This window comes from Callithrix jacchus, chromosome 13 (assembly GCF_049354715.1).
Source record: "Callithrix jacchus isolate 240 chromosome 13, calJac240_pri, whole genome shotgun sequence".
Classification (NCBI taxonomy): Eukaryota; Metazoa; Chordata; class Mammalia; order Primates; family Cebidae; genus Callithrix; species Callithrix jacchus.
Genome location: NC_133514.1, coordinates 79,024,250 through 79,048,185, shown reverse-complemented (window position 1 = coordinate 79,048,185; position 23,936 = coordinate 79,024,250). Strand labels below are relative to the sequence as shown.

The 23,936-nt window shown below is 43.6% G+C and overlaps 1 pseudogene; it reads right to left on the bottom strand.

Moving 5' to 3' along the window:
* Positions 1 to 13,319: 13,319 nt before the first annotated feature.
* On the bottom strand, positions 13,320 to 14,607 carry LOC100391755 (glyceraldehyde-3-phosphate dehydrogenase pseudogene; annotated as a pseudogene).
* Between the last annotated feature and the right edge of the window lie 9,329 nt (positions 14,608 to 23,936).

Here is a 23,936-nt window from a genome sequence, read left to right as displayed (position 1 = left end):
GGGAGGCCATCTGGAGGTGTACGTGTGGGTCACGGGTCACCATGGCTTGACTGTGGTATAGTCAGTTCAAAGAAACTTGCATTCCTGTCTTTTTATATTAATAATATAAAAGTTGAAAAGCAAAAACTAGAAAAAGTGGGGGAAGCAGTGAAATTTTGGGGGCTGTACAGAGGGATGATGGGTGACGTTTCTCAGGGCTTCTTGGAGCAGGATTGGGGGTGGCATGGAAACTAAAAATGGGAGAGATTTTAGACACCAAAAGATTTGGGGGCAAGGGGTGATATTCTGGGGTTGTGAGAAGGAGCATTTGCCATTTTGACTGATTGGTTATAGCTGGGATATGATTTTGTAGGATGTTGGAAACGGGTTTATAACGTCGGGAAAAATCCACACCGAGACAGTGGGATTACTCAGCAAGGCTAGTTTACATCCCGCAGGAAGGGTGCAACTTGCTGGCAGTCTCGCCATGAGAGCACACCTGATCAAAGGAGACAGGGACATTTATAACTTTCATAACCTACTGCAATTGCTCTACTGCTGTGTCCAGTTTCCATTGGCGAGAATGGGACCTGTTTGGCTGAAAACCTGGAAATCTTCCAAAGAAGTAAAGGCAAAGGAGAACAAAGGAGAAGAGGTAGTAACATGAAGAATGCTTAGAGAAGAGATAACATTTCCACATAAGGAAGGGGAATAAGATCTCACCTAAGACTTGCCTGGGCAAATATCCAGGTTAAACTGTAAGAACTAAGAACATGGGTGCATTTATTTCTTTGTTATGACAAACGGCTACTTTAAGATTATTATCAAAAGCTTTAAAGTAAATTAACCTTTGAAGAAACTGTTATTTATTCATAGTGCACTAAAAGGAAAGCTTTGAAGAGGAACCTTTTTTTTATTGTTGTTTCCTACATAGGAGTTGAGAAATTAGTTGGAAAAGACAAGATTCAAACAAAAGAAGGAGAAGGATAGATATTAAGGGTGCTGCTAATGAAAAGAGCCATGGTACCCAGTTGGAGAGTGGCCAGCTAGATCCAGAATAATTATTTGCCTGTTTAGCAAGGTTTTGGGCCCTGTCATTAAGTCTTTTGATGGCATTATATACAAGGATTATATATTATATATACAGGATTGGTTTAGATAAAAGCATTCTTCATTGAGGAAGAGTTCTTCTTTCTCAGCAGTCAATAGATCGAGGCCTTGGCGATTTTGGAGGACAACTGCAGCCAGGGAATTAACTTGAGGTTGGAGAACAGATAGTGTTTGAGTTATGTCTGAAATGCTGGCGGAAGAGTCATTAGAGAGACGGCGGAATGTACTGATGGAAGTAGTAAGGCCTGCTATACCTGTCTTAACTGCAGCAGTGGGGACTCCTAATCCTACAAGCAAGGGGATTGATGGAATGACTCTTTTTTGTCATGTAAGAATTACAAGGGGGAAAGGGAGGTGTTCATTTCCATTGGCAAAATGGATTTGGGGAGTAAGGAAAATTAAGGTACAGGTGCCTGTCCAGTTGGTAGGAAGGCAGAGGTGGGTGGAAGAGCCACAGAGGAAAAAAAAATCCTTGGCTGAGGCAGAACTGGAAGTGTAGACTGAAGACATAAGAAAGTGATATGCGGGGGAGGGGCTGAGTTCTTGTACTCAGATGCCTAGGGAACCAGCAAGGGCTGCAGCTATTAAAGGTTGTAGTGGGATTTGACAGGGTAATCGTGTGGAGGGAGGGGTCTTGTTTTCATGGTGTATGAGAAAGTATTTGGTATCTGTGAGTAAACATTCACTTTTGTTAACAAGCTTAGGTATGAACAGGGAGGGGTGGCTGAACGCTGTGTGCTGGGCGCTTTGAAGTCTTTGTGAGCTGGTGGTGTGGCTGGGGTCTTATGGCAGAGGCAAGCATCTGCAGTTCTGAGGTGTGCTGCCACTGGGCGGCTTCTTCCCTATTATTGAACACCTGGAAAGCGAGGTTAATTAACTCCTGTTGTGGGGTTTGAGGGCCAGATTCTAATTTCTGTAGATTTTTTGTACTGTCAGGGGCTGATTGGATGATAAAATGCATATTAAGTGTTCTTTAGGAGTGAGAATAGAAGTAAGGATGGCATTTAAATTACTCCAAGTGAGATTATAAGACTGGGTTAAGTATTGAAAGTCTTGTATATTTTTTATCAGATCTGACAGGAAAGAGCCTAGAAGCTGACTGATTTGGGACAGGTTAGATGGAGAAAAAGGAAGGAGTACCCAGACTATTCCTTCAGCTCCAGCCACTTCTCGAAGAAAAAATTGTTGGACAGGAGCCGGGGAGGTAGCTGTGGGACTAAACTGTAAGCTGGACTGGGTATGAGTGGGGAGGTGACAGGAGGGGCATGAGGAGGTGGACTGTGGGCAAAGGAAGAGGAGGGAGGCTCTGGGTGGGGGTTAGGGCCTGGACTGGGGTCTGGTTCAGACAGGTGGGGAAAAGAGAGGTTGGAGGGGTTGATGGACAAGGAGGAGTCTGAGTCACTGGCAGAGGCAGGAGGATGGGTGAGCAGAAGGAAGAGAAAGAAATTTGGGATGTGTCGCATTGAGAGCAGAGATTAGGGAGTGATTAGTGTAAAAAATGCCTGGATGTATGGCACTTCAGACCATTTGCCCATTTGTTGACAAAAATTGTTTAGGTCCTGCAGAATAGAAAAGTTGAAAGTGCCTTTTTTTTTTTTTGGCTGTTGGAAACCATTGTCTAATTTGTATTGGCGCCAGGCTGTATTGCAGAAAAAAATTAGATGTTTAGGTTTCAGATCAGGTGACAGTTGAGGTTTTAGGTTTTTTACGACGCAGACTAGAGGCAAAGATAGAGGAATAGAGGGTGGAATATTGCCTATGGCGAAGGAGATGTTTTAAGGAAAGGAGTAGAGATGAGGAGAATGAGAGGAGAGCAGCGAGAGCAGCTACCAGGGTTTTCAGTAGGTGTACCTGATGAGTCCTGGGCTGTACTGTGGGTGAGTGGTCAAGGCGGGTGTCCTTGCTATTGGCCAGACACCAAGGGAAGACTGTCTTCCCAAGTCTGTGATTAATGTTGGAGTTTTTTTAAACAAATGAATAAAGAGTGTCTCCTTTGCCTCTACTTAGAAGGAGAAGGATTTAAAGGAAAAGAGAGAGAGGGAGAGACTGCTTACCCATTCTGAAGTTGGTGAGAAGGTTGCTGGACCTCATGCACTGAGGTCACAGGTGGGTCTCTTCACAGAGAGAGAGCAGGGACAGGGGACTGATCTCTCAAAGGAGTGCTCCTGTCCCAGGTTTTGGCACCAAATGTTAAGCGCACTTTGAATGAAGAAACTACCTAAACAGGCTTTGTGTGAGAAATGAGGCTGCTTATTCACTCTGGTGCGAGTGGGCTGAGTCTGAAAAGAGTCAGCAGAGGGTGGTGGGATAGGAGCTGGTTTTATAGGTCTGGGGTAGGCAGTGGAAAGTTACAGTCCAGGGAAGTTTTTCACAGGCCATTGTCGGGGTAGGGGTGGTCACAGAGTCCAGTGTCACAAGGTTGACCTATCAGTTGAGGCAGAAACAGTAATGTTGCAAGGTTGGTTAATCAGGCCACAGGATCCAGTGTCACAAGGTTGACTTATCAGTTGAGGCAGGAACAATGGTGGAATGTTGCAAGTTCGGTTAATCAGGCACTGCAGGAGCTAGCTATTTGCCTTTTGGAGTTTTCCTGTTACCTCAGACTTTCTGGCTCCAGGAGGCCATCTGGAGGTGTACATGTGGGTCACAGGGGTCACCATGGCTTGACTATAGTACAGTTAGCCAGTTCAAAGAACCTTCAAAACATAATTTCTTTATTAAATGACCATAATTTCTTTTCCTATTAATGATCATTCAAAAAAATTTTAGTGCTTTGCTAGTTCATACAGTGTAACAGCAAAAATTGTGTGTATACTGGTACTTTTTATTTCTGTTGTCTGAATTCTTAAAAGGGAAATTACTGTGTAGAATAATATGCACATTTTTTATATGCCAGATCATCCAGAAAAGGTTGTAGTAATTCATATTCCCAGCATGAATGACTGAGAAGGCGGGGTCAGATTGGATGGGTGAAAGGCAAAGCCTCTTTTCATTTATCCCTTGATAGTTTGCATTTTCTCTTATGAAGAGAAATCTCCTGTTGGGTTATCAATTTCTAGAAGATCTTTTATTTTGGTTAAATTCATTTTCTGCTTGTCCTATATGATGCAATATTTTATTACCTCTTCCTTATCTTTAGCGTAATTTATAACTTTTTTTTAATCTTACAGGATTTTGTATATGATTAAACAAGTCACTTTTTTCATTATTGGATCTGGGTTTTCTGTGTGGTCTAAAACTTCCTGCTTTATGTCAAGGTTAGGCAACTAACTATTCAATCAGCTGTTTTTCTCATACTTGCCTAGTATGACTTCTTCTATGTACATATTTAATTGACATGAAATGTATTGTCACAAGTGTAACAGCATCTGACATTTTTTCAAAATGGAGAGTAAGTTATGCAAAAACCCCTTGCTAGATAAACTAGTCTTTTTCCATTTGAATTGAAATAAAAATAATATGCAGTGAGAATTGACTATTTGCCAGGCACTTTTCTAACCATCTCAACATGTATTAATTTATTTAATCCCCACAACACCATGGCATAGGAGAAATGCCACTCCACGATATAGAAGTTTTCTTTTGTTTTTTACATAGTTGTATCTGTTTCTAGGTCACTAATAAAGCAGAAAGAGATAAAATGTGAACATGAAATCCAATATGTGTGCACATGTGCTCACCCACCCACCTGCCCACCCTCACACACTCCCCCTCCCCACCCTCACACACTCCCCATCCCCAGCACATTTTCCTTCAGCTGTTTCTCTTCTGTCTCCTCTGAACGCTACACTCCTCCAGCCTCCTCAGCATCTCTGCTTGCATTGCAGCTTGTCTTATTAGATGCAGTGTGGGGCACTCTTGTTTTCTCCACCAACTTGCCTGGCCTCCCAGTGTTCTTCCATCTTAAACCCCACAAGCATCATTGCTGCTTTCTCCTTCCCGTGGCTTGCAGCTGGTCTGCCCATAGGTCCTGCTGGCTCTTCATCAGAAGCAAATCATGACTGCCCACTTCTCTGCACCACCTCGGCCACCCTCTTCTCCTGCCTGCACCCCTACTGTGGCCCTCTGCATTCATTTCCTGCTTCCTCTCTTATCTCTCCCAGTCCAATTGAAACTGCCTTTGCAAAAATTAACGGTGAAAATGATTACTGTGAAAGAGATCTGACCTGACCAAACTCCATCCTGCTAACAACCTCTAAGCTGTCCTTGTTCATTCCCAGGAATAGGCTGAACTAATTTTGGGAGGATCTTAGTTTATAGTTTAACTTTGTAACAGCCGTTTATAGTTTAACTTTGAAACAAAGAAACAGCTCTCTTTCAAAACAAACCTCCTTCTTGCCTGGGGACTAGTCTGCCTTTGTAGGACTAACAAATTAGCTACAAGATTAGGAATTATGGTTTAGGAGCCATACAGCTGGAGGCTGCAAGATTCTGATCTTCCTCAAATTGCTCCTGGGGATAATGACATCATCTAAGATTAGTGCTTGGTAATCTGGCTCAACCAGTTCTGTGATCCTATGCTGGAACAGAAGACAGTAAGAAAAACCCACTTTAAGTCCCTATGATTTCCTTTTTTTTGTTGTCAGAGTCTTGCTCTGTCACCCAGGCTGGAGTATGGTAGCGTGATCTTGGCTCACTGCAACCTCCACCTCCTGGGTTCAAGTGATTCTCCTGACTCAGCCTACCAAGTAGCTGGGACTACGGGCATGTACCACCATACCTGGCTAATTTTTTTGAATTTTTGGTAGAGACGGGTTTCGTCATGTTGGTCAGGCTGGTCTTGAACCCCTGCCCTCAAATGATCTGCACCCCTCGGCCTTCCAAAGTGCTGGGATTACAGTTGTGAGCTACTGAGCTACTGTGCCTGGTCATTAACCTCCTATTATTTCATCTTTGACCCAACCAATCAGCATTCCCCACTTCCCAACCCCCTACCCACCAAATGATCCTTAAAAGCCCCAATTCCTGCATTTTCAGGAAGACTGACTTGAGTAATAATAAAACTCCAGCCATCTCTGTGTGAATTAAACACTTTCTCTATTGCAATTCCCCATTGAGCAGTTACACATTTTCCACATGGCAGACAGAGTAAGCCATCATAAAATATCAATCATTGGCCAGGCGTGATGGCTCACACCTGTAAACCCAGCACTTTGGGAGGCTGAGGCAGGTGGATCACTTGAAGCCAGGAGTCTGAGACCAGCCTGACCAACATGGAGAAAGCCTATCTCTACAAAAATTAGCTGGGCATGGTGGGGTGCACCTGTAGTCTCAGCTACTCAGGAGGCTGAGGCAGAGAATTGCTTGACCCAGGAGGTGGAGGTTGCAGTGAACTGAGATCATGCCATTGCACTCTAGTCTGGGTGACAGAGCAAAACTCCATCTCAAAAGAAGAAGAAGAAAGAAGAAGAAGAGAAATAACAGGAGGAAGAAGAGGAAGAGGAATAAGAAGAGGAGGAAGAAGAGGAGGAGGAGGAGGAGAGTGTTAAGCACAAATGCATAAGCATGAGCATGTCAATTCTAAAACAGTTGGGAATTACTGTCACAAATATTGATGATGAAGGGAAGAAAGAAAAGCTGGGGAGAAGTAGCAATGGACTATTCATCAATGACTTCATGATTTGTAGAAATGTCAGTACTTTCTTGAGTGTCTAACATCCGAAAGTCATCACAGCTCTTGCTCTACGTGGTTGAATTATTTAGTCATCACACTGACTTAAACCAATCTTTGTCTGGCGTGCCTGTTAGGACTCTTTCAGTTCCACATAACATTTGCCAACTTGAGTTGGCTGAAGTCAGTCAAAAGACAACACCACAGCTCTGTGGGTTGGGCCCAAATCCAGACCTAGAGCAGGCCTTGTCCAACTGAGTGTAGTGGAGTTTGGGTGAGAGGCAAAGGAAGCACTCAGAGTCCTGAGCAGAGCCAGGGGTGAGAAAGGCCACCCCCTACTCCTTTGCCAGTACAGACTCAGAAGCGGGGATCAGCATCCAGAGAGGGGCTATATAAATAACCCAGCCGTGTCAACTTGCTTTTGGCTGCCTGTTTTGGCTTCTGAAAGGTTTTTCTTTGTGAGATGTACACTTGTGAATCATGCACTGCCTGTAGTAGTTAGGAGTTTTGTTTTCAATTTCATTCATTTTGCTCCTCAAAAGTGTCTTTTTATCATGGAAAAAGTCAAATGTGCAAAAGTAGTAAAAACAGTGAAATGAATCCATCACCCACCCTTTGTAAGTAATAAATAAATGGCCAGTCTTGTTTTGTCTATACCTCCATCTACTCCTCCACCCACCTTCTGCCCCACTGCCTATCTGGATTTTTTTTTTTTTTTTTTTTTTGGAAGCAAATGTCTATATAGAGTTTTTAGGGGAAACAAACTGAATGATTTATAGAAACAAACAAGAAGGCTGCTGGAAAAAGAGCACAGCCAAATAAAAGGTTGCCAATTTCAAATGTCCTTGATCATCTCACCCACTCCCATAAAGCCATCTGATTTCTTCCCCATGTCCTTATTATCCTATGCCTCACCTGCTGCTTCACAGACGAACTAGAATCCATCACAGGTATGTCATTTGGGAAGGGTCAGCAAACTACCAGGGGAGCTCCAATTAGAAATTCAAGAAGTCTGTGGAGAAGGCAATCAAGACCTGGGCTGAGGGAGGTCACCAGAGACATAGGCTCCTTCAGTCTTCCTGCTCTGACATCCTTAGCATGTGGCCTCATCCTCATGGTTGCAAGATGGCTGCTAACCTCCAGACATGGCATCTTTCTTCCAGGTGGAAGTAAGGAAGTCCAAAAGCCTTTGCTGTTTTTTCTTTTTTTTTTTTAGGGAAATGATGTTTCTGATTCTTTCCCTAAATATGAGTCACATGGCTACCCACAGCTGCAAGGAGTTCCTTGAAGGGGAGTAGTTTTGCTTTTTTAGCCCCTGTAGCACAGTTGGGAATGGACTTTGAATGGCCAGCTCACAGAGTCTGCACAACAAGGGGTGCCCTTAGTGTCTTACCACTCCCTCCATCGCCTCTCCCTCCCTCTTCCTCTCAATGTGCATGGGGGCTGGTGTGGAAGGAAGTGGTTTCTGCTCTCTGCCCAGGCTGCTCCTGACCTGTGTTCACAGGCTCCAAACCTTTCATTACTAGGAACCTTATGCTGCAGTTATCTCCTGTGTCTTCCTCTTTTCCCTCCCCTACAGCTTTCTCATCATCTTTTATGCATACTCAGTCCCCCTCACGTTATCACCAACACACACTACAGCCCACTGATTCCCCCCAGTGTTCTGCACCATGTGCTGCACAGCCCAGCTTCTTGAGCCACCTGTCCACAGTCAGTGCCCCTGTTTCTCCCTCCTGTGTCTCCATCCATGACTGCAGTTTGCTTCTTGCCCTGTACCCGTGTCAGCAGATGGAATAGATCTCATCCTCTGTCTTACTTGGCCCTGGCAATATCATCTGTTGTTCATCTGTTTCTGCTTACACCTCCCTGTGCCTCGCTGTCTCTATGCTCCTGGTAATCTTTGTACAAGTTCCTGTCTGGTCTCTAAGTCATCATTTACATGCCTCTACCTTTCTATGTAACTTTGTTTATTTTGGTTTGTCTCTTCCCTTTCTCTTTCTCTTCCCCTGCTGTCCTTTAGACTCTACTGTTAAAAACCGACTGTTATACTAACCTATCTCAAAAAAAGAGGCAAGCAGGTATGCATGTGCCTCCTGAGGAAAGAACACAGTACCAACCATGAAGTAGTCTTGTCATTAAACTCAAACCCAAGGCCGGGCACGGTAGCTCACACCTGTAATCCCAGCACTTTGGGAGGCTGAGGTGGATGGATCACCTGAGGTCAGGAGTTTGAGACCAGACTGACCAACATGGAGAAACCCCATCTCTACTAAAAATACAAAATTAGCTGGGCATGGTGGCACATGCCTGTAATCCCAGCTACTCGGGAGGCTGAGGCAGGAGAATTGCTTGATCCTGGGAGGCAGAGGTTGCAGTGAGCTGAGATCATGCCCTTGCACTCCAGCATGGGCAACAAGGATGAAACTCTGTCTCAATAAATAAATAAATACCCAAATCTGATCAAGCCTCTGAATCCAAATACCAAATGGCAAAAAATGCAGAGGACAGAGGAACCTGTTAAACCAGTGGCCCCCCAACCCTTTTGGCACCAGGGACTGCTTTTGTGGAAGACAATTTTTCCACAGATGGGAGGCAAGGGGGTGGGTAGGAGGGGATGGTTTCAGGATGAAATTGTTCCTCCTCAGATCATCAGGCATTGGATTCTTACAAGGAGCAGTGCAACCTAGATCCCTCGCATGTGCAGATCACAACAGGGTTCGTGTTTGTGTAAGAATCTAATGCCACACTGATCTGAGAGGAGGCAGAGCTTAGGTAGTAATACTCATCCGCTGCTCATCTCCTGCAGTGTGGCCCCTTTCCTAAGAGGGCACTGACTGGTCCCTGTCAGTGGCCTGGGGATTGGGGACCTGTGTGTTAAACTACACCAAAGGGATACAGTTTAGGAAAATCCAGACTGTGTGAAACTCTACATAAAAATAACTGATTTTATTCAACAAATAAATTGCAACGCTTATTCTTGAAAAACATACAAGAATGGCTAAATGCTCTCACCACAAAATGTTAACTATGGAGGTGATGCATATGTTATTTAGGTAGATTTAGTCATTCTACAATGTTGCAATGTATATATACTTCAACGTATATATATATATAATGTGCATAATAAATACATATAATTTTATTTGTCAATTTAATAAATAAGTAAAAATCCCTTAAAAAATTGTAAAGCAAAAGAGAGAGAGCGCGAGAGTGAGAGATGGAGAGGGTAATGGTAAAAAGGACTTAAAAGATCTATGACTGGCCAGGCACAGTGGCTCATGCCTGTAATCCTAGCACTTTGGGAGGCTGAGGCAGGAGGATTGCTTGAGCCCAGGAGTCTGAGAGCAGTTTCAACAATATATGGAGACCCCATCTCTACAAAAAAAGAAATGAGTCAGGTGTGGTGGCATGCACCTGTAGTACCAGCCGCTTGGGAGGCTGAGGTGGGAAGATTGCTTGAGCCGGGGAAGTTGAGGCTATACTCAGCTATGGCTGCACCATTGTGCTTCAGCCTGGATGACACAGCATGACCCTGTCTCAAAAAAAGAAACACCAAAAAAAACAAAAAAACACAATCCCCAAACACACAAAACATCTATCACCCCTATTTGAAATGTGTGGAATTTACTTAGATTTAAACAAACTATAAAAACCATCATTTATGAGACAGATAGATATTTGGTAATATTAAGAAATTATTTTTAACTCATTCACCTGATGACCAATGATATTGGGCAATTTTCTTTTTTTCTTTTTTTTTTTTTCTTCTTTTTGAGATGGAGTCTTGCTCTGTCACCAGGCTAGAGTGCAGTGGCATGATCTCTTCCTTCCCTCCCTCCCTCCCTTCCTTTTTCTTTCCTTCTTTCCTTCCTTCCTTCCCTCCTTTCTTTCTTTCTGTTCCCTTTCTTTCTTTCTTTTTCTTTCTCTCTCTCTCCCTCCCTTCCTACCTTCTCTCTTTCTTTTGCTCTTTCTTTCTTTCCCTTTTTCCTTATTGAACTATCCAGGACCTCCAATACAGTTGAGGCAGTAAGAATAGAGAACATTACCTTCTTTCCAATATTAGGGAAAAGTGTTTAGCAATCAGTAGGAATTATTACTTGTAGTTTTTTTCTTTGTAGGTGCCTGCCATTAAATTAAACTAGTCCTTTTTTGTTCAGTTGGAAAGAATGTATATTCTGCTATCATTGGGTGTAGTGTTCTCTAAATGTCAATTAGATTAATATGGCCTATATCAGAGTTTAGCAAACTCTTCCCATGAAAGGCCAGATAATAGACATTTCAAGTTTTGTGAGCCATATGATCTCTTTTGCATCTCAATTCTGCAAAAGCTCCTATAGACAACCATAGACAATACATAAATGAATAGATGTGGCTGTTTTCTAATAAAACTTTATATTTGAGATTTGTGTCATAGACCATAATTCACCAATCCCTGATCTACAGTGCTTTTTAAAAGATATTGTATATATTTACTGGGTTTTTTTTTTTGGTCTAGTTATTCTATCCATTTTCAAGATCAGGATATCAAAATCTTTCACTGTGAGTATGCATTTGTTTATTTCTCTCTTTAGTTCTGCTAGTTTTGCTTAAGTTATTTTTAAGCTTTGATTTTAGATGCATAAACATACATAATTGTTATGTTTTCCTAATATATCAACTCATTTATCATTTGGAATTTCCCTCTTTGCCTCTAATTATATTTTGTCTTAAAGTCTATTTCGTCAAATATTAATATAGTCACTTCAGATTTCTTATTAAAAACAGGTAACACTACGCATAAAACTTAAGAATAAAGAATTGTATTTTAAAAATATATAACAGTAAATTTATCATATTAACCATTTTTAGCTGTGTAGTTCAGTAGTGTTAAGTACATTCGCCTTGTTGGCCAACAGTTCTCTAACTTTTTCATCTTGCGAAAGTGAAACTGAACACCTGCTAAACACCAATTCCTCCCCTCCTCCCCCCAGCCCTTGGAACCACCTTTCTACTTTCTGTTTCTATGATTTTGACCACTTTAGATACTTCAAATGAGTGGAATCATACAGTATTTTTCCTTTAGTGACTGGCTTATTTCACGAATCAAAATGTTCTCAAGTTCCCTCTATGGTGTAGCAATAACAGGATTTTCTACTTTTTTTTTTTTTTTTAAGACAGGGTCTCGCTCTATCACCTAAGCTGGAGTGCAATGGCATCACCTTGGCTCACTGCAGCCTCTACCTCCCAGGTTCAAGTGATTCTTCTGCCACAGTCTCACGAGTAGCTGGGACTACAAGTGTGTGCCACCATGTCCAACTATTTTTTTTTTTTTTTTTGTATTTTTAGTAGAGACGGGGTTTCGCCATTAAGGCCAGGCTGCTCTCAAACTCCTGACCTCAGGTGATCCACCCACCTCGGCCTCCCAAACTGCTGGGATTACAGGTGTGAGCCACCATGCCCAGCCAGATTTCCTACTTTTAAAAGGCTACATAACATTCTGCTGTGTGTATATACCACATTTTCTTTAGCTATTCATCTATTGATGGATTTTTGAGTTGCTTCCACCTCTTGCATATTTTAAATAACACTGCAATGGACAAATGGATATGTAAATATCTCTTTGAGATCCTGCTTTGAAGTCTTTTGGATATATACCCAGAAGTGAGGTTTGCTGGGTCATCTGGTAATTCTATTTTCAATTTTTGGAAAAACCTCTATACTGTTTTCCATAATGGCTGCACCATTTTACATTCCCACCAGCAGTGCACAAAGGTTCCGATTTTTCCACATCCTTGCCAACACTTGTTATTTTCTGTTCTTTCCATGCTGGCCCTTTTCATGGGTATGCAGTGATACCTCACTGTGATTTTGACTTGCATTTCTTTTATGAGTAGTGAACTCGAGTATCTTTTTGTATCCTCCTTGGCCACCTGGGATCTTACTTTTTCTTTTCTTTTCTTTCTTTCTTTCTTTCTTTTTTTTTTTGAGATAGCATTTCATTTTGTTGCCTGGGCTGGAGTGCAATGGTGCAATTATCTGGGGTCACCACAACCTCCAACTCCCAGCTTCAGGCAGTTCTCCTGCCTTAGCCTGCTGAGTAGCTGGGATTTCAGGTGCCTGCCACCAGGCCCGGCTAATTTTGTATTTTTGGTAGAGACGGTGTTTCTCCACATTGGTCAGTTTGGTCTTGAATTCCCAACCTCAGGTGATCTGCCTGCCTCAGCCTCCCAAAGTGCTGGGATTATAGGTGTGAGCCACTGTGCCTGGCCCTTATTCTTTCTTTTTACATAGTGTATCATTTTCTATTCTTTTACTTTCAACCTATTTATGTTTTTGCAGTTAAGAGTTATCTATTGTGGATAGCGTACAACCAGGTCTTGGTTTTGGTTTATTTTAAATCCAGTCTGACAATCTCTGTCTTTTCATTAGCATATTTAGTGTATTTATATTTAATATAGTATTTTTATTTATTTATTTACTTTTTTGAGGGGGAGACAGAGTCTTGCTCCATCCTCCAGGCTGGAGTTCAGTGGCATGATCTTGGCTCACTGCAACCTCCCCCTTCCAGGTTCAAGTGGTTCTCCTGCCTCAGCCTCCCGAGTATCTGGGATTACAGGTGTGCACCACCATGCCTGGCTAATTTTTTTTTTTTGGCTGAGCACAGGGGACTTTATTGATGGTACACGACAAGGTGGGGCTCCCTAGGCCCCTCCTTCTTCAAGGGGTCTGCATGGAAACTGTGAGGAGGGGCAATTCGGTGTGGTGAGGGACTCAGTGTGGCAGGGACTCCCCAGGAGTGAGGGCCTCTTTTCCTCTCGTGCTCTCGCTGGGGCTGGTGGTCCAGGGGTCTTATTCCTTGGAGGCCATGTGGGACATGAGGTCCACCACCCTGTTGCTGTAGCCAAATTCATTGTCATACCAGGAAATGAGCTTGACGAAGTGGTTGTTGAGGGCAATGCCAGCCCCAGCATCGAAGGTGGAAGAATGGGTGTCACTGTTGAAGTCAGAGGACACCACCTGGTGCTCAGTGTAGCCCAGGATGCCCTTGAGGGGCCCTCCGACGCCTGCTTCACCACCTTCTTGATGTCATCATATTTGGCAGGTTTTTCCAGGCGGCAGGTCAGGTCCACCACTGACACGTTGGCAGTGGGGACACGGAAGGCCATGCCAGTGAGCTTCCTGTTCAGCTCAGGGATGACCTTGCCCACGGCCTTGGCAGCGCCAGTAGAGGCAGGGATGATGTTCTAGAGAGCCCCACGGCCACCACGCCACAGTTTCCCGGAGGGGCCATCCACAGTCTTCTGGGTGGCAGTGATGGCATGGACGGTGGTCATGAGTCCTTCCACGATACCAAAGTTGTCATGGATGACCTTGGCCAGGGGCGCTAAGCAGTTGGTGGTGCAGGAGGCATTGCTGACGATCTTGAGGCTGTTGTCATACTTCTCATGGTTCACGCCCATCACGAACATGGGGGCATCAGCAGAGGGGGCAGATATGATGACCCTTTTGGCTTCCCCCTGCAAGTGAGCCCCAGCCTTCTCCATGGTGGTGAAGACGCCAGTGGACTCCACCACATACTCAGCGCCAGCATCGCCCCACTTGATTTTGGAGGGATCTCGCTCCTGGAAGATGGTGATGGGATTTCCATTGATGACAAGCTTCCCGTTCTCAGCCTTGACAGTGCCATGGAATTTGCCATGGGTGGAATCATACTGGAACATGTAGACCATGTAGCTGAGGTCAATGAAGGGATCATTGATGGCGACGACGTCCACTTTACCAGAGTTAAAAGCAGCTCTGGTGACCAGGCGCCCGATACGACCAAATCCGTTGACTCCGACCTTCACCTTCCCCATGGTGTCTCAGGGATGTGGCTGGCGATGGGAGACAAGATGCGGCTGTCTGTCGAACAGGAGGAGCAGAGAGCCTAATTTTGGTATTTTTAGTGGAGATGGGGTTTCACTGTGTTGGCCAGGCTGATTTCGAACTCCTGGCCTTAAATGATCCACCTCCCTTGGCCTCCCAAAGTGTTAGGCATGAACTACTGTGCCTGGTCTCATTTCTTGTATTTTTGGTAGAGACAGGGTTTTACCATGTTGCCCAGACTGGTCTTGAACTTCTGAGCTCAAGCGATTAACACAACTCAGCCTCCCAAAGTGCTGGGATTACAGATCACCACACCTGCCTATATTTAATATAGTTATTGATGCTAAGCTGTGACATCTTTGAGGGATCAGAGGGTAGATTCTGGTAGGCTGCTTAATGGCTGCCTGAGGATATCCACGTCCTATTCCCTAGCACTTATGAATATGTTGCCTTACCTGGCAAAAGAGATTCTGTAGATGTGATTATGGTTACTGCCCTTAAAATGGGGTCGTATATCCTATTCTGGATAATCTAGGTGGGCCCGATCTAATTACACAAATTCTTAAAAGGGGAGAACTTTTCCATGCCGGGTCAGAGAGACAAGATAGGAGGAAGAGGACAGATTCGAAGTGTGAGAGGAACTTGACTGATAATTCCTGGCTTTGGCTTTGAAGATGAAGGTAGGATGTCCCAAGCAAACGAATGCAGCACGGGCCTTTGGAAGCTGGGATGACCCTCACCTTACAGCCAGCGAGAAATCAGGGAACTCAGTCCTACCTGAGTGAACATAAAGTCGGTTCTCCTCTGCAGCCACTAGAAAGAACATAGCCTGTCAACACTCTGGTTTTGGCCCAATGAGCTCTGTACCTCCAGAACTGTAATGTAATAAATTTGTGTTGTTTTAAGCCACTGAGCTTGTGGTTCATTTGTTATGGCACCAAGAGAAACTAACATGACACATAATTCTCTATATACTATTTTACCTCTTTCCAATTTTCTTTCTTTCTTTTTTTTGAGACAAGCTCTCCCTCTGTCACCCAAGCTGGAGTGCAGTGGTACTATCTCGGCTCACTACAGCCTCCACTCCTAGGTTCAAGTGATTCTTGTGTCTCAGCCTCCTGAGTAGCTGAGATTACAGACACCTGCCACCATACCCAGCTAATTTTTGTGTTTTCAGTAGAGACAGGATTTTGCCATGTTGGCCAGGCTGGTCTTGAACTCCTGGCCTCAAGTGATCCACCCACCTCAGCCTCCCAAAGTGCAGGCATTACAGGTATAAGCCACTGCTCTCAGCCCCAACTTTCCAGTTCTACTAGCCTCAGACTCTATTTTCTGTTAATTTCAAGTCAATCAAGCTGGAGCTGCTCATGGATTGGGTGTTGCCCTCAGGTAAAAAGCCACAAACTCACAAATCCCAACAATTTTCATTCATTTTTCAAGGTGGTCTTTCCTACATGTTCTGCCCTCTTTTAGTCAATCTCTAATGCCTTCATGTATTATTTTAAAAAATGCTTTGCTCAAGTTGTATAATTTTTATTTTGTTTTACTTATTTACTTTTTTTGAGACTCTCACTCTGTCGCCCAAGCTGGAGTGCAGTGGTGAGATCTCGGCTCACTGAAACCTCTTCCTCCCCGGTTTAAACGATTCTCCTGCTTCAGCCTCCCAAGTAGCTGGGGTAACAGGGGTGCACCACCACGCCCAGCTAATTTTTTTCTTCTTTTTTGGTATTTCTAGTAGATGGAATTTCATCATGTTGGCCAGACTGGTCTCAAACTCCGGACCTCAAGAAATTCGCCTGCTTGGCCTTCTAAAGTGCTGGGATTACAGATGTGAGCCACCGCGCCCGCCCAGATTGTATAATTTTTATTTGCAAGATTAGTCCACCGTTACCAAGAGCTGGAACCTCATTATACTCTCTGCCTACTTTTACATTTGCAATTTTCCGTAATTCAAAAAGACAAAAATTTTTTTTAATGCTCTGGTAGGATGTTTTAATTTTACTTATTAATCTGAAGCCTAAAAATGAGTTGCTTTCTCTTAATGTGACAGTTGAAATAAAAGAAAAGGAATAAAAAGGGTAGTTTTCAAAGCCTTTGATAGGGGAAAGAAAGACCCCAACCTTCCGTCCTAGGAGGGAAGGAATCCTTGCAGGTTAGTTCCACCACGTGCAGTTCCTCAGAGTCACCAGCAGGGGGAAAAAGTAGTTTTGCGTTTCCGATGGATCCCGGCGCCCGCTGCTAATTCCCCAAGCAAAGGGAAGCGAGGGGAGAGTGCAGAGTCCCCGAACAGCGTTCGCAGCAACTGGCCTAGAGGGACCACTCAGGGCGCAAAGGCCCCCGCGAAATAGAATATCCTTACGCCCAGCAACCCTCCCCTTGCGAGGCGCACGGGATAACTTGGCTGGAACTCCCCGCTGACGGCTCCGCCTGGGACTGAGGGCTGTAGCCGCCCAGAGCCTCCTCCAGGGCGCCGACCGCGGCGCGGGCAGCAGGGAGACCCAGTGTGGCCGCGCCCGGGACCTCAGGGGACCAGGTGAGCCCGCGCCCGCGTCCGAGTGGGATCCAGGTGAGCGTGCGCCCGAGTCCGCGGGGGACCAGGTGAGCCTGCGCCCGGGTCTGAGTGGAATCAGGTGAGCCCGTCCAGCGACTCCCGGGTCTGGGGCAGGGTCGTCGGGCTTAGGACTCAAGCAGTCAGTGGGCAGAATTGGTTGGGGCGGAGAACCAGGCGCGCTCAGGAAACAGGCGATGGGCCCGGGCACAGCCGTGTCTGCAAGGGCTGCGGTCGGGGGGTCGTTGAGAGGACCTGCTTCTACCTAGGGATTCACAGTACTAGTCATAAAAATAAACCCTGCTAATGAGACGGTGTGTGGGGAGGGGGTGGGAGGGTGATCACTGTGTTACAGCTGAGCATTAATAATTTCCTTGAGGACCTTGGCCAAACTCTTTGTTTTGTAGCCAGTGGAGAGCCTGGGTCCGTGTCCCTGAGTTCTGACTTAACTGCGTGGACAAATGATGAGAAACAGCCGTCACTTTAGGTGTTTTAAGAGAGTCAGTGTGTGCTGAAACAGTGAGTTAGAGAAATTGGAATCAGAAAGCAAGACCAGAAAGACAAGAAGCAGAGATATGGGAAGTCAAAAAAAGGAAACTGCCTGGAAATAAAGCCAGATGGGTCTGGCAGGAGGGCGGTCTTTGTTGACATGGGTCGGTGGATGTGATCACTGGAGTCAGAGGAGGTCACTGATTAAGAATCCGCTGGTTATCCTTGGTGTTTTAAGGTTACCATGGTAGGAATAAAACGCGTGCAGCCCATAGGCAACAAGTTTTGGCAAATGACCAAATAAGAGACAAACATTTAATTGGATTAGGAAATCAGTTGCAAAGTGCTGTGTTTTCTATGCTATGATGAACATTCAGAGCGGAATCTCTACAAAAACACTATGCATTAAAGATTAGATGTAGGATTAAGGTGTTGTAAAACAGTACAGTAAATTATTTACTTTTTTTTTTTTTTGAGACGGAGTCTTGCTCTGTCGCTCAGGCTGAAGTGCAGTGGTGCAATCTCGGCTCACTGCAACCTCTGCCTCCCAGGTTCAAACAGTAAATTATTTACTCTTAATCTCAATAATACTATGTGTAGCAGTAATACTCTAATTACATGTAAGTATATTTCAAGAAGGTGTCCATTTGTTTTAGACAACTAATTACTAGTTTAAAATAGATGGGAATATAAAACATTCTGATAATTTGAAATACAGGCTACAGTCAAGTAAAACATTTGCAAAACCATACATGAGAATGAGTAAAATAATAGCATAGGCCGGGCGCGGTGATTCATGCCTGTAATACCAACACTTTGGGAGGCCTAGACAGGCAGATCACAAGGTCAGAAGTTTGAGACCAGCCCTGCCAATATGGTGAAACCCCGTCTCTACTAAAAATGCAAAAATTAACTGGGCATGGTAGTGGGCATCTGTAGTCCCAGCTACTCAGGAGGCTGAGGCAGGAGAATCACTTGAACCCAGGAGGCAGAGGTTGCAGTGAGCCGAGATTGCACCACTGCACTCCAGCCTGGGTGACAGAGCAAGACTCCCTCCCAAAAAAAAAAAAAAAAGCATAGTCAAGTTCAGCTAGTTTTCAAAAGAAATATAGAATGCTACTCTTTCCCTGTTCTTGTACTTGAGGGTTGAGGGGCTGTTTGTTGCTGCAGGCTCACGTTTGTGTTTCCAAGTCAGGCCTGCAAAACCTGACCGTGCATCCCACATCTCAGTTTACCCAGTTCTAGGGTCCTTCTATGCACACCTGTGAAAAGACATCTTAATCTTGTGGTTTAAAACTTGCCTATACTGCTTAGTGTTTTTAAAAATTTGGAAAGGGGAGGAAAAGTCAGGTTACCCTTCCATGAATCAGACACAGCAACTGAACCTCAATTGTTGGGGAGGGATTGTTGGCTGAATGAAAAAACAAGGTGGGAGGCAGGAGGGGTGGATATGATGACCTCATTTGAACTTTGCATGCTATTTCTTTGGTGAGGAGTTTAGAACAAGTACTCAAGCTTTGTTTTGGTGGAAAGACATTAATTGCATTTTCTCAAGCAGTGTTTGTACAGAAGTATTAAGGAGCTTCCTAACACTTTCTCATAAGCCCCCAGGAACAGATTCATTGTACCTTAGAGGCAAGGTACTTGTCAATAAACCTTTAGCTTGAGGCTTGCTCTAATATATTTTATATGACTGTAATGGAACTTAGCAATTAATCAGAATATGAGCTTCTCATTATATTCTTAAAAAATACAATGCATCAGCAAATGAAATTCCTTCTGTTAGTTGTTTACATTTGAGCCTGTGCCCACTGTGTTTTGTATGGTGGACAAACCAAATACTCTTTGTGTAAGTAAGATAGAGCTTTATCTTTTTTTCCAATGTGTAGACATTTGGTAAATAGGCAATCATTGGTGGGTGTGGCAGCTCCTCTATCTCATCAGGAACCTGGACTCCTCTCTTCTCTGCTGTCCTTAGTGTGTAGTTCTCATCTTTCAGGCTGCCTCATGGTTGCAAGATGACTGCTGAAGTTCTAGTCATGACACCCACATTCTAGGCAAGAAGGAAGAAAGGGAGAGGCAGCTGAATACAATTTAACAACGTCCATTTAGTAGAATGTAAAGATGGCTGCCAATAATTTGTGTAGGCTTAAGTCACTTTTCCTATCAAGGGGTATAGTCTGTTTTCTTTTTTAGTCAGAGTTGACCCTTTGACTTGCTTTGACTAATAGAATGTACTGGAAGGCCTTACTAGGCTTCGCTGCTTCTGTTTTCTTGGGATCAAGCTGCCATGTAAAGAAGCTTAGACTATCTATCTATCCATCTATCTATCTATCTATCCATCCATCCATTCATCCATCCATATAAAACCAGAGTACAATAGTGTGAACACAGCTCACTACAGCGTTGACCTCCTTGGCTCAGGCGATCCTCACCTCAGCTTCGATGGTAGCTGGCACTGCAGGTGCACTCCACCATGCCCAGCTGATTTTTTGTAGAGATAGGGTTTCACCATTTTGACCAGGCTGGTCTTGAACTCCTGGGCTGAAGATCCACCTACCTCGGCCTCCCAATCCTGCTAGTATAACAGGTGTGAGCCACCACACCTGGCCCAGACTAAACACTGAATAATGAACAACGATGTAAAGAGAGGCCTAGCCAGTCCCCAGCTATTCCAGGTACCCCAGCTGAGGCATAAGTCATGTGCATGAAGCCATCTTGGGTGTACTAGTCCCAGTCAAACTCCACTTGATACCATGTGGAATGTAAGAACCACCCAGCCGAACCTGGCCAACTTATAGAAAAGATCAGAAATAGTAAATCATTGCTGAATTGTGCCAAAACACAATTAATTGGCTTGCTGCCTCCAAATGCCAGATGGTCAATAAGCGAGGTTCATTAACTGAGCTCTTTGCCATACTAGACATGTTATGAGTCTGTTACTGTAGAGGAAGAGAATGGCTGTCTGGGATGGGGGGAATGGTTAACAGTGGCCACAGTTACCAGTCACATGATGGCAGCTTGGGACAGAAAAGGCACCTCTGGGACCTCAGAAGCAGGGTCCTATGGGAGAGTTCCTCTCTTGCTTTGGCATTAATAGGACTGGGCCACCCACAGGGGCTGTGCTTTTGTGTCCTGCCTCGGCCCTTCCTCTGCTTGGAAGCTTCTGCTGCCTCACAGTTTCTGTGCCTGCGTGACCTCAGGCCCCGCTCTGTGTACACTGTGAGCTCCCAGTTCCCGGCTGCTGCCAGGTAGCCTAACTCCTGCTCTCAGAGAGGAAGTCAAATCATATCAGCTCCGCTGTTTAGTGAGGTCACTGCAAAGGTCATCTCTGGTTTCTGGATTGACTGCACAACCCTTATTGAGGCTCTGGCAGGAGAGGGACCTGGCTTCATGAGGGTTTTGCCAATAACTAGGGTTGTGGGAAGCACAGGCTCTCTTGGGGGCACCATGCATGTGGCAACTAATGTTGTCTTCCAGGTTTTTGAGCAGGAGTGAGGCAGGGAAGGAAGACTGTGTGACATGTTGGATTTGCCTTGAGCTCTAGAAGAACTACCTCACTTTCTGCCTGTGTGACTTTGAGCAGGTTTTACAGAACTTTGCCTCAGTTTTCTTTGCCTCAGTAAAATGGGGTGATTGGTACCCACTTCAGAAGGGTATTGTGAAGATTAAATGAAAGAGTGTGTGTAAAACACATAGTGTGTGCTCACTAAATGTAGCCATTATGTTACTATTTTGTTTTAACTTAATACGCAACTATTTGTCTCTTTTGTAGAACCAGTGTTTCTTTAAAAGTTAGCCATCAAACAAGTTGTATTTTCCCATAGATGTCCATTATACAATTGAGAATTCTTTCTAAGTAAAAAGTTTATTTTCAATCATATTACATCATTTGAAAACTTCTTTTAAAATAATGCAAAAATTTTTTCAAAATCATGACTCAAGAGGGAAATTTACTGGTAATATACTAAAGGTAGCCAAAAGTCTCTCCATATTGTATACACCTGTTTTTTCTCTGTCTGGGGTGAGCAGGGGCTGTTTGGGAGTCTGGCTTTGTGGGATGCTCCTCTACTTATTTACTGTTTCACATGATCACCCAACGTGGAGTGAGACTTAGACTGCTTTCCTGGGGCAAGGGCAGCTTGAAAGAAAAAGTAGTGGGTGCTTTGGAAGACAGGCTTTCAATTCCTTCAAGGCTGCAACTTAACTCAAGGTATGTGTGATCTTCCTATGGTAAGCTTTTTAAAATTTTTGTAAAGTGGATTCTCTCACAATTGCTTATATAATAGCAATGGACAGGGATCTTACAAGTTACTGATGCATTTATTTGATATTTTTTCTAGTGTTTATAGTGAGCACAGATTTGCCACTCTGCTTATGGCATGCCTTTAAAATAACTGCTTGTATAACATATTACTTCCGTAAAGACAAATTCCTTGCAGAGGATTTTTTGCTTTTATTAGAATATCATGCTCTGTAAAAATGTAGGTATCACTATCATTTTTTCTTTTGTTTTTTCGAAATGGGATCTTGCTTTGTTGCTCAGGCTGAAGTATAGTGGTATGATCATTGTTCATTGCAGCCTTAAACTCTTGGGCTCAAGCAATCTTCCTGCCTCAGCCTCCCAAGTAGTTGGGACTACACATGTGAGCCACAATACTATATTCTCTAAGTGGGACACACCCTTAGTTGGTTGTGGCATTTCTTTTTTTAACTCCTGAGGGGCAGGTGGTACTACATGTAGAAATTGATTTTGATTTTGTGAACTTGAGGCTGATGTGGGTTTATAAGTGCTGGCTGGAGACTACATTCACATCGTAGCGCAGTCTGTCAATATGAGGCAAGAAAAACAATGGCTTATCCTAAAACCACTCATTTCTACTTATCTATAAGTAAGCTAAGAAAGTTCAGACAGGACAGGATGGTGTGAGGCCTCCCTCACATCCCACTTGCCGGAGGTAGGTGGCTGCTGCTAAGAGTCTCTCTTCCTTCTATCTGTATGTCTTGGTGTGTGTGCATGTGTATTAACAAACATACGTAAGAATGTCTTGTTTCTATGTAATGCAAATAGTGTCTCACTGTGTTTTGCTATTGCATCTTTTTGTACATATCTAAATGTGTTCTCATTGCAGCATGCACAGCTCCATTTTATTTTTTAAACTATGCCATTGTATCCTCTTGCATGGCTGGATCACAATTGACCAATGTCATATGAAGATCATTTCCCAAAAGACTATGTCTAAAGGTAAACATTTCACTAGATTTTTAAAAATTATACCAAAAAAGCATGCCCACCATAGTATGTGTAACAAAGCAGAATCTTATAAAGAAAAATTCAGTAATCCACTCTTTGCCTCTGATTGTTACCCTTTGAGGTACAATCTGAACAGTTTGATTTGAAACTTTCTACATCTTTCTCTCTGCTCAAATGTGTATGTGTTGTATGTAAGAATGTACATAGGCTTTTTTCCTATTACGTATTTGTTCAAAAATAAGCTTATTATCTGGCTGGGCCTGGTACCTCATGCCTGTAATCCCAGCACTTTGGGAGGCTGAGGTGGGTGGATCCTTTGAGGTCAGGAGTTCCAGACTAGCCTGGACAACATGGCAAAACCCCATCTCTACTAAAAACAAAAATTACCTGGGTGTGGTGGTGCACACCTGTAATCCCAGCTGCTTGGGAGGCTGAGACAGGAGAATCGCTTGAACCCAGGAAGCGGAGGTTGCAGTGAGCCAACACTGCTCCAGCCTGGGTGACAGAGCTAGACTCTGTCTCAAAAAAAAGCTTATTCTCTTTATATATCTTTATAATTTTCTCTTATTTTCTGCCCTCTAAACAATATACCACTGGCATATTTCTAGATAAGTAAGTATAAGAGTAACATTCTTTTTCATGACTGTATAATATTCTTTGGTACAGATAATATAATGTAGCCAGCCCTTCCTCTATTGAGCTATTTAGAATATTTCCAATTTTTTTTTCATTACAAACAATTCTGGTACTTTTATTCCTGCAGGAGAAATTTTTCGAAGTGAGATTACTGGATCAAAGGTGATGTATATTTCTAATTTTAATGGATGTTATCAGATTATTTTCCAAAAAGTTGTAAAGATTTATATCCCCACCAGCAATACATGATACATGCATTTGCTCATATTTTCATCAGTGCTAGATGCTATTAGTCTTTAAAACGTTTACCCATCTGTTGATATTGTTTTAATTTGAATTGTTCTTATAATTAGTGGTGTTGGACATCTTTCTGGAGGCATGCAGGTTGGTTATTCATATCCTTGGCCCATGTGTCTAATGGGTTTAAATGTGACAGCTTTGAAAAGACCACCTTCAAAGGCTAG